General features: G+C 37.2%; 1 long non-coding RNA gene across 1 annotated transcript in view; it reads right to left on the bottom strand.

Moving 5' to 3' along the window:
• LOC142087202 (uncharacterized) overlaps positions 1-14,861 on the bottom strand; it is a 231,667-nt gene that overhangs the window by 73,816 nt on the left and 142,990 nt on the right. Inside the window, exon 6 of the long non-coding RNA XR_012675375.1 lies at positions 7,061-7,155. This is a non-coding gene — a long non-coding RNA (uncharacterized LOC142087202). The remainder of the gene's footprint in view (positions 1-7,060; positions 7,156-14,861) is intronic.

Here is a 14,861-nt window from a genome sequence, read left to right as displayed (position 1 = left end):
AAAGATAAAACCTTTATGCTTTAATCTGAAGTTTGAGAATGCACCTGGTGCCAGCAAGCAGTGGCCTCAGTGGACCACTCTGTACTGCAAGGTCTGTGGGACAGGTGGGTGCAGCCCACCCCCAGCCCCCCCAGTGCAGCCCCCCTTACTCACAGCCAGCTGACCTCTCCTCAGGCACATCTCTCCATGTCCCCACTGCTCCTAGGCCCTGAGCTGCATGCAGTCAGCAACCTTTTCTTTCTCACCAAATTAAAAAATGGCACCTTCTTCGAGTCAAATTCCTGCTGTCTTACTTCACAGCTCTCCCTCATTAAGGTAATGAGGTGCACAGCTCCCAGGTGTTCCCAGGGCACAGCTCCCAGGCTCTCTTTACTACTTTCCTGCTAGTACTGGTAGGGAATCAATTCCACTGTACTTGTGTAAACACAAAAAACCAAATTCTGAAAAGAAGTCATCTAGCAAGGAAAAATCAAAACATTTTATCCTGCATATATTGAAAAAAGCAGTTCTTTTCTTCCATTTCTCCCCTATAAAGAAAATGCTCTAGGAAAAGTAATTTGTGAAGTGATTTTTGAAGCCTTTTGATCTTGGCAATAATCTTTGCCTTCTTTGACAAACAGGCGTTCGGGCAATACATTTCTGACTGACTTGAGTTGCATAAACAGGCTTTTGTAGGTCCACAGGACAGCTAGGAAGCCTGATGGTAAATGATCACTAATGTGATGCTAGACCAGTATCCATTCATCTCTAAAAAGACAGGTAAAGAAAAAAAACCATACTCATCTACAACAAAATACACAGATAAAGACCCAGCTACTTTTAGCTAAATTAGCCCTAAAAACAATTTCCCAAGAGATTATGACTCTAGGGCTGGACATGAAGGGGAACAGACGAGTCACTGGACAAAGATGGAGAGGGGATGGGGCAGCTGTCAGGAAAGAAACCAAGTCAGAAAGTAGAAGACCTGTGGGAACCTGGCAGTGAGGTCATACAGACTGAGCTGATGCCATCACTAGGAAAGGGGAAATGTGGATGGTCTCCTTCAGTCACCTTTTGCAATCTTCCAGAAAGATTTGGTTTAATTCGAGGAATGAAGTGGTAGATGGTTTGTTTCTCTCCTTAGTAATAAGAGATCTACTAAACTTCAAATTTATCTTTGACACACACAAAAAAAACCCCAAACCAATATAACTCTTTAAAAAACAGTCCCTTTCAGTAAAACATCTCCCCAAATCGTGACATCAGCAAGGTTTGCTGCAAGGGACAATTTAAAAGCCACATTTACTTTAGATAAATGGTCAGATACCACTGAAATTGTGGTACTTGCAAATAAATTTGAAATTTAGCCTCTCGGATGCACAACTGAGTGTTGTGCCTCTAAAAGTGTCCTGTCAGTAGTGCAGGGTTACAGTGATGTACTGATTATTATACAGGAGACTTTTTTGGTGGTATACTACATAATATTTTCAAATTACAGTATACGAAGAGAATGGTTTGAACTATGAACAAAACCTGGTAATTATAGCTTGACAGAAAAGACTTTTGGAAAGTCAAAGTTTTTTATTTAAATGAGAATGGAGTCTTTGGAAGAGATGATGAGGAATGACCTTCATAACTACTCAGAGGATCCAACATCCCAATAATTTGCTCATTCGGCTGGTAATGGGAGAAACCAAATTTCAATTTCTTGCTCTGGTAAAATATGCTGAAAGTCTGCATTGCTCATATCCCAGCTGACTGCCTGGACCACCCAAGAACTGTTGAGTTTGGGCATATCTACCTTGAGTCCCTTTTTAGACCTTTTACAAAATATGTGATGAAAATATCTATTGAATTTTGGTTTTCCACAAACCACTTCCAAGGGAAAGTGAATCCAAAAGCTAAGAATGAAGGATGCATCATCTGGGAACGTACTCTGTTAACCAGTGCTAACTAAGAGCTAAAACACCATAACCTTTCTGAAAAATCTGTTATCTGATTGAATACCTCAGATTTCAACATGATAAGCACTAACTACTGAACTACTACGTCTTTTGTTCCAAAGGAGGTCTCTTGCTGGAAATTCCACCGTTAGTGAAACTGAGAAAAGTTTGATAGGAGCCTATATCACTGGAAGATTCCCCATCTGCTCCTCTGTGAGTGACTGTTTTGCACAGAAATAGAAAGTTATTTTGTTCCATGGAGCTGCTGAAAAAATTTTGGTGTACAAGATCTTGTGTGGTAATTGCTTCTGTGATTGTTTCACAGTAAGAGTAGTAAAGACAAGGCCATGGCAGGGGGTCACTATCATAAAGCTTTGTCCCAGTCACTGACAAAAGTTCCAGTTGAACAACGTGCTCTGCATTTGCAAACACTGTTAAAAAAGGTTTCATTAACACCAATAAAACCTCCCCAGAATTCAGCGGAAAACTGGCTTGTGTTAAAACTCCTATTATTACTTTAAATAATCCAAGCAACTTGAACACTTTCCTGAATATACTCTAAGATAAAAATGTTTTCCAAGTATTTGAGAGGAAGGAAGGGAAAAAAAAAGAAAAGGCTAAAAATATTAAGGTAAACTTACATAAAACCCTCCCAGTACATTACTGAGTAGCTGTCACTCTAAACACTGTACATTTGAGATCACTGCCACAAAATAAAGATATTCCTTTGCTGGTTTGTTACTATATAGCCCTACAACCAGACTGTCTAGGACTAAATCTGAAAACAGAATTCAGGCACACTGTAGCATTTAATGTTTAGAAAATCCTTTGCCCTTGTAGTATTTGTCATCCTATTATGTTAAATATAGCTGGTCAAATTCTGCTCTTACTTGAACTTCACATCTGTCAACATAGAGTGTACAAGGCATACATCAAGGCAGCATTTAGCTCAGCAAAGGGAGAGATTTGATATTTGAAATACATTTTATCTTTTGAAAGCCATACGTTTTTCCAATAATAAATGTTGAAACAAGGTTCCCCAGAGTCATGCAATCTGTGTTCTTTCCCACTCAGCTAAAGACGGTATTAAGGAGCTAAAATAAAGAGAAATATTGTCATTTGGTTATGTGGTGTAATGTGCTTGATATCATTCTTCTGACACTTTGGACACTTTGTTTAACAAGGAAATCAACATGAGCACACTAGCTGCTGAGCACTTCCAGGTTGAGAGTTTGTGACAAGACTGGATTGTCAGCTCGAAGGCTGCGTGCGTGCCACCAAGCTGATAAACACACACTCTCCGCAGCACAGCGCAGGGAGAGAACCGGCTGCCTGGCGAATGGTAGACCTTTAGCAGCTGGTAAAACAGCAGCACTGCAGGCAGCTGCTGGCCTTATTTGGCAGACAACAGCTGCAGACATCAAAGAAAATAAAAGAGAGAGAGGAAGGTGGAAAGACTGGAGGTAAAAAGGGAATTCAATCTACACTGTTTTTATTCAGTAGATGAGTTACTTTTTTTAATGATATAAACATATTCTAATATTATCAGTTTGCCTAACTTTTAAAAAGAAATATTAAAAATATTAAAATATTAATTAAAATACAATATTAGAAATACTTGCAAACATACACAAACATGGAGCACGAATTCCTCCAGCATCCTACTGGAGTCCCAGAGGGTTAATCCCATTAAAAATACTCGGTTCTATTCAAAAAGATGCTCCAAAAATCTCAGGTAAAATTTTAAAGTTATTTTCCTCAGGTAAGTAGAAATCACCAGAGCAAGTAAACTTACTATAAGCAGTATTTACTGCCATTACAATGTCTTAGTTTTCTTATACTGTGTACATGGAAATAGAAATCACAGCTGCTCAGAGTGCCCAAGATGAGAGAAGTCATCTATTAAGGTGACTTAATTTTTTCTCTGAGCCTTTACAGCACTGAGCCAAAATAGAAAACACACTCTTAAAATATGCTAGTTTATGCCTGTAGTGTACACACTGAGTGTCTTTTGGAGGGGCACAAAATGCAGTAGTTTCTTTTGGCTTTGTAACAGAGGACACAAGTTATTAGTGATGTTGTAACATGTAATAAGCACTTGTATTGAAATACATAATGATTGTAGGGTATCAGAGTGAAATTCAGTTTTAAATGGTCAATAAATGGGTAAGCAGTGAAAGAACAGTACATATTGCCCAACTTTCAAACGTATGCGCAAAAGACCCAAATTAGGCCTTTTGAACTGGCTGACTATATATTATACAGCGAAATTCCAATTATTTTAGCTGAAACTCTCCAAAACATTCTTCCAAAATTTTCTGCAGTGCTTCAAAAATTTCAGTACAGAAACAACAAGGTGGGAACAACAAAACTAGCTGCATTTCAACCTCTTGATCCCATTGCCTTTAACTAAACTTTTCTTAGGTTTTGTTTTTTTTAATCTATTTAGCACCAAAACTGAACCTGGTGAAGTATTTCACTGTCACACTTGTTTACTACTGAAAGCAATTTTATTTTTTAAAGAGTCCTGGAAAATGGAGACAGATTTCCTTTACAGATATTTTAGGTCCAATAGTTATCCACATAGCTAGCTACCTGTCCACTTAAATCACAGGCACTTGTGCACCTGAACTTGCTCTGAGCTTGCTTGATGATTTATCTCTGTTTTACTCAAAGACATTGTCCCCCATCACACAAAGCAACTAAGTAGGTGTTTCAGCAAGTGGTAATTCCATTGAGGCCAACACAATGCTTCCCGTATACAAAGTTAGGGATATTATACTTCGCTCTTCTGAAGCTGTTCCACAGCTTGTAGGTTTAACAGCATTAGTTTGGTGTGTCCAATGCTATCAGTTGAAACATCAAGATTTAAATTTTAAGATGAAATTTCACAGAAAAATATTAGGATAATTCTACCAGCTATAATACTGGAGTGTGCATGCATACAGCATTATATACAATGTCAGATTCAAACAGGCCATTAGAAAATGTCAGATGGTATATACAATGGCTTGTTTCCCAACTTGATTCCCACAAGAACCTCAACCAAAAATCATCAGTCCTATTTTTTTCACATTGTACTTTTCCATTTCTAATTGTTTCCAACTCTTCATAGAAGCACTTTTCATTCAGCTATCCAATATAATACAGTATACATAATATTTTATAAAAGACAGCTTCTGCAACTGCCTTTATACCTTTAGGCTTTGGGACTTGACGTCACAATGATCTTGATTTATTAGAAGATAAACCTTTTCCAATGCTTTTTCTTTTTAAGTAGTGAACTGTAAGTAACCAATACAATATGAAAAATGCTAAATAGCTCCTTTGAAATTCTAATGGAGATTGTCTAGGGTTACATTACCTACTGCAGAATCTTTGTGTTGATGCTTTACCTGCATATGTGGAATGTATAGGAATGTAACCTACATATGTATGCATATTTCTGTGTTGGTTTGCTGGAAATTTGGATTGGGTGCAGCTAGCATGTTGAAGTTGGATTCCAAAACAGATTATTTTGCTATATTGGGGGCTTATAGATTTTTACTTGAATATTCAATGACATAATTGCTGTTAAATGTAATTCAACCAACAGTCTCCCTGTCTTTTTTCTTATTGGCAAATCTTTAATTATTTCAGTTCTGTAGTCTTGCTGGTTCAGGCTTCCCAACTCTCAAATTATCACTGAAGAAACCTTGCTGGAAAGCTTAACTCCAGCCAGTCCTCATTTTCTGCCAGCAACAGCACTTTCTGCCTATGTTAACATTATATGGCATGTAAATATCATGGCATGCCTGGATGTCAGCAGCCGAGTCCGGATGGAGCTAGGACTGACTGGGCCATGCATCTTGATCCTTGAGTTTAGACCTCTAGCTCTGTCTTCGTATTAAACTCAACTCCTAAGCTACCCAAGCCTTCCTAATTACTCCACTGTTTTCTCTTGTTCCCTACAGGCTCCATCTCTGGTGCATTCTACTACTGAGCAAGCTCTGCTCCATCAGCCTTTATTCTATAAGCTATCATCAAGGCTTGTAGAGCTCAAAAGGTCTTTTCTCCCTGACAGCCTTAACCAAATCACTTTTCCAGGCTTGCTGTTCCTCAGAACTCTCCCAGGCTTTGCTGTCACCAACCCAGCATTTCCAGAATGTGGAAAGTGCTTATCACTTAAAACTTTAAGTGCTAATTGCTTAGTAATGAAAACTTTAATTGCCGGGAGATTAAACCTTTAACTGCTAAGTGGCTGGCAGAGTTCCAGTCCATAACAACCAAAATTCACTAATATAACATTTTTAAATGTCCTTTGTATGAAAACTATTCTTTACCCAAGTGTGTGAAGGCCTAGATGCAAGATGGTTGTTTCAAGTATTTCCAGGATTGAGAAAAAAATGTGGCTGAATTAGCAATGGCTAATTTGGGATTAAATAAAATCTTAGTGTTCATCTTAGAAATGTCAAAATTATTAAAAACCATTTCCCCCTTCCTTTATTTCACCTGCCTGTTCTCAGGTAAATTGATCCCTCTTGAAAATGTATGCCTCAAGAGAAAGATACTCAGTTTCGTCCTGACCTGGTCTTCAGGATGGAGACTGTTGTGTTCTCACATTGATAGGTTTACTATTGATTGCCAAAGCTACTGTGTAACGTGAGGAACTTTTCTCACCTTCTAAAACAGTATTCTGATCTTGATTTTCACAACTTCAGAGGAAATACTGCCAGAAATGAAGCAACTAGTTCCCTGTAGATTACATATTCTGCTCTTTTACTGCGGGTGCTAATGGAGCTGAGTAGAGATGTTTAATGCAATGTTACTTGTGAGACACAAAAGGGCTTACACGGATAATGAAAAGGAGATACAGGCAAACTGAACTCCTAAGGTACCATTAACTACTCAACTAGAAATTGGATTGGACTGAATTCTTCAGTCTGCTTTCTAGTTTCTAGAAATTGCAGAAGAGACATCACGAAAATATGTAAGACAAAGCATCAAGCCTATATTCCTTAGCATCTTTTCATTGTATTTAGTCCCTGTTCAAAATTCCAACCCATTTCTTTAAGATCTCTCTCATGTTACAAGAGCTTTGCAAAGGGTTTGGACAGTGTTCCCGAACACAGAACAAGCATAGTGTCTCTTGCTTTTACCTTCAGAGCCACAATACGAGAAGCTTCTGGCACTCTGATGTTCTGTCAATTTTTAATGCAAACTCTGGAAGTTCACGGACACGATGCTGTACAATCTGAAGAAGATAAATCACAGTTACTTCAAGCCAGCTGACAGGAGTTTAAGCAGCTGCAATCATCAACCACCAAGGGAGTTTCTTCTTTTATCTTACTAAATGCAAAAGTATACCAGGAACTGGTAATATCACTGGACTATCAGGAGTCCTGCTTTTACATAAATATCAGCAAGCGGTAAGTAAATTCTGTTGACGAAATGTAATAAAACAAAGACGGTTTCAAATATGACCATTCCCTGATGCATTCTGTAGCCCCGTCTTACTCACTTATTGCATGCTGCTGAGATTATAAGGTTTGCTTTTATCTGTCAGAAATCAATATTTCAAACATCGGATAAAAGAGGAAATTGAACTGGGAATAGGCTGAAGTGCTGTAAAAACTACAAAGCACAATTATCAAAAAGCACTTAAAGTACTTAATAGGACACACATATAAAAATGCTCAAATTAATGTCAGGGAACTATAATGAGAACTTTTTCTATGCTTTTTGATCCAAATGCAATGTAATTCGAGTGCAGCCTGGTCAGTCAATACAGTTTTCAATTTATATGAAACCCTAAGGATTTCTAGCAATCCATTTGCTAGAACTGAACCATTACATATGATTGGTTAATATTTCAATTTATTGAAAATACATTATTTTGTGTAAAGTGTTTAAGTTGTTGAGGTTTAACCATTATAAACAGTTATGATAAAAATAGATCTTTGGGTAAACAAAGACCTTACAGTCAAGCTTTTAATAAACACTAGTATAACTAGAAAATTGGATTTTAAGGGGAATAGAAATAATAAGGAAAAACTGCAGATATGGGGTGGTGAGATGAGAGGGAAATGTTGTACAGAACTGATCTTTAACAGCATGCATTAAGCTGAGAAGGAACCTCTTTGTAAAATGTTGGAAACCACGGTTATTTTATGCAAAAAAGTTCACTATTAACTTTGGTACTTTTCCCTTAGATTTATATATTCATATATCATCTTTAATGCTATTGAGATGGAGGTCTTTACAAAACTATGCTAGATCAGAAATCACTGCAAATGAGTGTGTACATGTCTGTATGCACATACTAGCATCTATAGAAAATAGGTTGTGTGGCCTTAGATAATTTGATATGAAATACTAAGAGCTGCAACACATAGAGGAGTTATAGCTATGATTTGAGCAACCAAGATGCACATTATCTAAATGGCTGTATCAAACCGTATCACTCTCTTTTCTAACCTATGCTGCACATTTTTGATAAGGAACAAGGAATTATTGGGAGATCTTTCTTTGTGGAAAGTTACTCTTAACACTTGTACTTCACTTTTATACTTTAACCATGACACTTTTTTTCATATGAGGGAACCTTAGCTCAATCACAATTAAAATGTGCTTCTTATCGGAACTACATCAAACTCCCTGAACTTTGGATCAGACTGTGGCTTCCACTAACAGACTGTTTCATTAGCCAAACATCTTCCCACCACCTCTCCTCATTACAGTTTTTGGGCCTAATCCAATACAACTTCTTGGTTAACATACCTACTTTCTCTGTCATCCAGGCTAAGTCCAAACTTTGTTGCTTCTTCCATTTCCAATATGCAAAAATGAATTTCAGTCCTTAGAATCCTGATTTGGGTCATAATTCACTGCTTTAAATTCATCCTCCCTATCCTTTACAGTTCTTCATATATCTTCCCTTTTCCTGCTTAACTCCTCATTGGTCTCCCCAACGCCCCCTATATATCCACTTTATTTGGCAAACAATGCCACCCCAGCATGCCATACCATTCTCTTTGCTTTCTACATGCCATTTCTGTTTTTCCCCTGTTTATTTGATATGGCTTGACCTTCCTAAGTCAGTTTGGAAGCGTGCTACCTTTTCAGATTTCACAGCTTTTCTGAATACTTGCTTTTACTTCAATGCTTGCAAGAAATTCCATGAGCTACAAGGATTAAGTGGGAATGTAAATGTAAAAAACAAAGTAGTATTTCACACAAAATATTATTTCTATTTTTTGTTTAACAGCATTTTAAACACATAACCAAAGAACAAAGTATGCACAAGTCATGCAAAAATAATGTATTTGCATACACAAAAAGGAAACTGAACAAAAAGCCAGAAATATATCCATGAGTATATAATTTGAAATAAAACACATGGTTTACTATCTGCCAGTATGGCCTTTATATTTTCACAGAGTTACACATTATATATATCATATAACTGCTGGCTACTCATGAAGCTGGATAAAGCCAAAACAACATGGGCCAAACCCTGACTGGCAACCGAGAAGTTTTGTTTGGATAATAGAAAAAGAAATGCTGGGAGCTGGGACAAGTGTATCTGTATAATTCCAGACAGCTGTTGTTTAACCTGTTCCTGCAGATGTCCAAAGACAGAGACTTCAAAATTTCCCAGGCAATATATTTCAGTGCTTTATCATCTTACTATTATAAAAGTTGGGTTGTTTTTGGTTTTTTTTTAAAGTCTAATCTGAATCTTTGCTACTATAATCTAAGTCTTACTTCTTGGCCTATTTTATGTGATGGAGAACAGGTTATAGTATACCCTTTTGCAACAAATTTGACTACGTAACACAGTCATCACAATTTCATTCCAGCCCCACTCTTTCTGCTCTTCCTTATACAGCATGTTTTCCCCAAAGGTACTTCCAGATCTGGAATACCATTACAGACAAGAAGAACGGCTTAGGGTATTCACACTAAGTGAAGATCCCTGTTGCTGCCCAAAGTCTTCTGGAACTTCAGAGGAATCAAACCCTCATTCTGTCAAAAGGGTATAATGCTGCTGTTGCTTCAGGTTGTGCAGTTTGAGGTCTTTTTACATCATATGCCTTCTTTCCAGCACATAGGTTGTGTGAATAGTTCAATCAGGCTCTGATCTAGACAGTTAATGACTTACGCAATTCACCAGGTAAGAAAGGTGTCAAGAATCTCTTTAAAGTTAAGCTGCACAATACATAGCCAAAATTTGTTTTCTAGTTATTCTGGTCTTGTGTATATTAAGCAAAATGCAACATGATTTAATTGAGGGAACTGGGAAAGAAATCCCCTAAAAACAGAGTTTTCACATGTAAAATCAATGTCGACATGACTGAAAATAAACAGATTGCTTCAGCTGGATACCATATTCACTTGAATGGTGTCTTGAGTTTTCAGATTTCCTGAATACAGAGCATACAACCTTTTCCAAATAGTATATATTTCCAAATAACAAAGTAATAAAGAAATATTTTGTTTTAAAAAACAGTCTGAGTAGAAAACATAATATGATCTGGTAAGGCAATTGTAGTTATGGCAGTCGTAATTGCATAATGCATTTCACAGAAGCTTCTTCTGTTGCACCTTATTGTATTTTTTCCTTCAATTATTAAATTTAGAGGCTTAACCTCAAAAGCAAATGCACTTGTCTTTACATGCACTTGAATTGTTACTGCCATTTAAAACTAATCAATGTTTTGTTTAGTACCATAATAGCTTATTTGCAAAGCACCTCTTTTAGAAAAATTTACATGGTATTCTGGAAGGAAACATGTTTCACATTCTAAGAAAAACTCCCAATAAAGAGAAAGAGGGCTTGATTCTTATCTCAAAGTTTAGTGCAACTAAACTGACTTCAAGAGCTTAAAAATTTGTGCACAAAGGGAGTTGCTACTAGATTATACCAGTGTGTTCATACATACAGGGGAAAACTATGCATTGTACACTATCCTTACATCCCTAGAGAAGTTCAGGAAATTAATTTGAAAGCGCTCAGCACATAAATATATGCTTTCATTAATGTTAACAGGGAAACAAGTGGTTAAAATCTTATTATTAACCAGTGTTTAAATACACATTCCTCGGAAATATTACACCACTCCTGACTTGGATGTTCAACTGCATAAAACTCATAGGACACCAAGGTCTCATTGAGTGGTGGAAAGCCCAAGCTACTCCAGTAAAGTCAATATATGCACTCAGAGTGCAGTTTGACACAAACAGGAATGTTCACACCACTTTCCTCTAGGAATATAAGGGAGGTTTCTAAATTAGTCTCTGTAGACTCCTTCAGAAGGAGGTCAGAGAAACAAAGTTAAGCAACATGAGTACCCCTAATGTCTCAAGTTCTGCGGTTATTCAACAAACAGAAGTCTTAATGAAGGAAACACAAAGTTTGCACAAAACTCACAAGCAGGCTTTTTTCATTTCCAAATGTAAATATCTACTGCTTTAATAAGCAGATCAACTCCAGTTCAAGCTATGCCTGTACTTGAACACATACAAACCCATTGATTCCAGTAGGGTAGCAAGTCTATCACTAGGATTAAAGTATAAAAACAAGTTAACAGGCGTTACAATAATTGAACATTTGCAAATAGAAAAGCTATTACAATGCCTATGATCAGAACTGAGAATTTGATACGGTTTGTCCCATGCATCTTGTTTAGCTTCACAGTGATACCTGTCTGTTGTAGCTCTGCAAAATATTTGGTTCACTCTATTTGGAACACAGCCTTTTGCAGAATGACAGTTCTGTCTCATGTGACACCTTCTGCTTACACTTCCAAAGTCTCTACCCTTACCTTAATCTATGCATTGTTCTCAGTTGAATGTTACTAATACTAATAGTTGTAGCAGGTGATTTGCTGTCCAATATTAGCCATACAGAAGATGCAGTGTGGGGCTGCTCTTCAAAGCTTTGTAGCTTTGCAAATATGTGTTAAAATCACACAAGAAGCTGAGTGCCTTAACTAGCATAGCTGCAGTGTAAATTGGGTAACTGCATGCATGGATAAGTACAATTAGCAATTGCAGAAGTTAAAGGCCTTGTGGGCAAACAATTGCCTGTTTAACATATACCAAGCAGAAGAGTGTGATTCTGTATTCCCTTCCCCTTCTACATACAATGTCTTTTTAAAAATCTGACTCTATTACAAATATAATGAACAAAATTCACAAATTTAAAAGTAAGGATGCAGACTTTGAGCAACAAGGACAAGAAGTTATTCACCTGACCAGACAGTTCACCGACAGAATTACTTATCTATGAAAAGTGTGGGGGTCAAAAATACGTGTATTTCAAGATAAGCCTATAAACAAGAAATAGACATAATAAAAACTAATCAAAACCCCCAAAAGTTTCAATTAATAAAATAAGTTGCGTTGAGCAATACAGAGTGCCAGGCTTTACCAAAAGGAAGAAATAGAATTATAATTCAAAGCATCGGACAGAGTGACTGTCCACAAAGTAAGGCAACAACCTATGCCAAAGCATTTGCCACCAATTTATTTGCTGCTGAAGACTGAATAGTCTTGCTCCTTTGCTAAATTACATGTTTCAGAATTAATCCTGTAGCTTGCAGCAGGTAACAGATGCTTTATAGGGCAACTTAGAGCAGTCACCTATTACTGCTCATTATTTAATAGCACTGCTTTAAGTCTACTGTGATTGCCTTCACTGTTGGATAGTTTCTCTTACAGGTTCATGTTTTCACAGTTCTTTTCCAGGGTTTCACACCTGCTTCCAGAGTTTTACATTGACTCCAGTTGGTCCAGTGTATAACAAGCAGCAGCTGGGAGAAATTTCCTGTACAGTTTGTTCTAGATGCGCTTTACCAAAAGCATGAATTTCTTTTTTTATCAACTAGTTATCACGAGATCCCAGCTAAAAAAATTGTATGTTTTCAATATTATTCACTGTCAATTGTGTGCAGTACAAGAGGAAAATATGCAGCTTATGACCAAAAAAGCTGTCAGAGTCCATGATATAACTCTATTTGCAAAGTCAAAACCACGTAAAAGTTGCAATGTAGGGCAAAGTTTAACAGGGGCCAGCAGAAAGAACAGAGATGATAAATTTTCTATGCATTTGCTTATCTAGAAATTGCAGAGAAATTGCCACACCAGTGATCCAACAAATCCGAGGCAAAGCCTCATGCAATTAGAATTTACTTAATTTTTGCTAGGCTTAATTTCTTCTTTAATAAGATGAGAATGTTTTTCTTTTTAAGTGATTCTCTATTTCTGTGAACATGATTTTCATTTGGTTCATCTCTGTGTTTTTAGAGAAATATGCAGAGAATGGCAATGGGAAAGCTTATCTATTTCAGCAAATTCAAGGAACTCCACTGAATTCAGTAAAAAAAAAATTCCAGATTTTTTTCATTCTACCTGGCAACAGATTTTGGTTCAAATTCTTCTACAGCGTCAAAAATCTGCTAAGGTAACAGCCGCCATGTTATATATAATATTATTTCCTGCACAAGTTTTAAATTGTATTTTTCAGTACACTTATGTCCATGAATTGGGAATCTATTATTTTTATCGTCTAGAATGCATAGCCAATATTTTGCATTTGCAATCTTGAAAACAATTTAATAGGGGGCAGCAGAATATTTTTGTATTTTGTCAGTTTATTGTATCTAAGTGCTGACACTATGTAGCATCTATCGCATATTGCAAGTAGTCTTACATTATAGAAATCCGTTCATCCCCTGATTTCCTTTTATTAACCAAGATTATCTTTCCATCTGGTCTTTAATAAAATATTTCATTAACGATCATTAAGGAATTATGTATAAACTCTTCATAGGTCTCATTCTTAATCATAAGCACTTCATTCACAAGGAGCTATAAATCTGAATTTTGCCGTTTTTACTACAAAGCCTTTGTAGAACAAGTATGGGAAAAAAACCCAACAAAAAAACCTTCATTTCCAAAAAAGAATTTTCCAATTATATTCATTTAAAATAATCAAGAATTTACTTAAAGGTTTTAAATAAGGTGATTGAAAAATGAACCCCAGGATTTTTCCATTCTTAATTCTGGCTAAAATAAAGGCAGCTCAAAATTATAGATTATTCCCTCTCTTTAAACCAGGTAGAAGGTGGTGAGACAGTGCTGGGTAGATGCACAGTAGTAATGCGTTATGCAGTCTCCTGGGTCGCTGTTATGAATTCGATCCAAGATAGCAGTGACGAAATGTCAGTGTCATTTTATGGCTTTTAGCATGAAATCCTGACCCTACGAGGTCAATGGCAAAACATCAGTGGTGCCAGGATTTTCACCTTTTGAGTCTCTAGTGTGCAAAAAGAATTAAAGTCTGACTCAGCATGCATTGACTTTAATGGGAGTTATACTAAGTTCAAGGTCTGGATTTTTAAAAGTCCTTAGGTGCTGCTTTGCTCACGCTTTGAGCGTAAGAGCTGAATCCTTCAGATGATTCAAACATTAAAACTGTAGCCTTAAAACTATAAACTTCTATCCTTAAAGTGAAATGTTCTGATGGGCAAGATAATATAGTGATGCTAAACATACACAGTATCAGAACAACATCCACACACTATCTGTGTGTCCTGCCATCACTCCTGTGGCCCACCCCTAGGCTTAGTGCAACAGCACTTCTAACCCACACCCCACTTCCAACCATTCCTCTTTCTCCTTCCAAGATCTGGGAGAAGGTCTAAGTCCTGAAGACTTCTCTGCTACAGTTATGCAGGGACCACTAGCCACATGTTTTCCTCTCTGGACAGGAAAATCCCTAGCAGGCATTCTCAAAGGGCTGTGATTGGGAAGCAGTCCTACAGTGAAGTGTTAAATGGTGTTGCCCACCCAGAGTGTAAGACATACATGGTCCAACCTGGGCTCCCTCTCAGTGCACAGGGAGAGCTGAGTGCCTCAGAGCTGATTCACAGCAGCTGCCTGCTGACCCAGCCA

The sequence above is a fragment of the Calonectris borealis genome, chromosome 12 (genome assembly GCF_964195595.1).
Source record: "Calonectris borealis chromosome 12, bCalBor7.hap1.2, whole genome shotgun sequence".
NCBI classification, from domain to species: Eukaryota; Metazoa; Chordata; class Aves; order Procellariiformes; family Procellariidae; genus Calonectris; species Calonectris borealis.
Note: the sequence above shows the minus strand (reverse complement) of the source record. Positions and strands in the feature narration are given on the sequence as shown.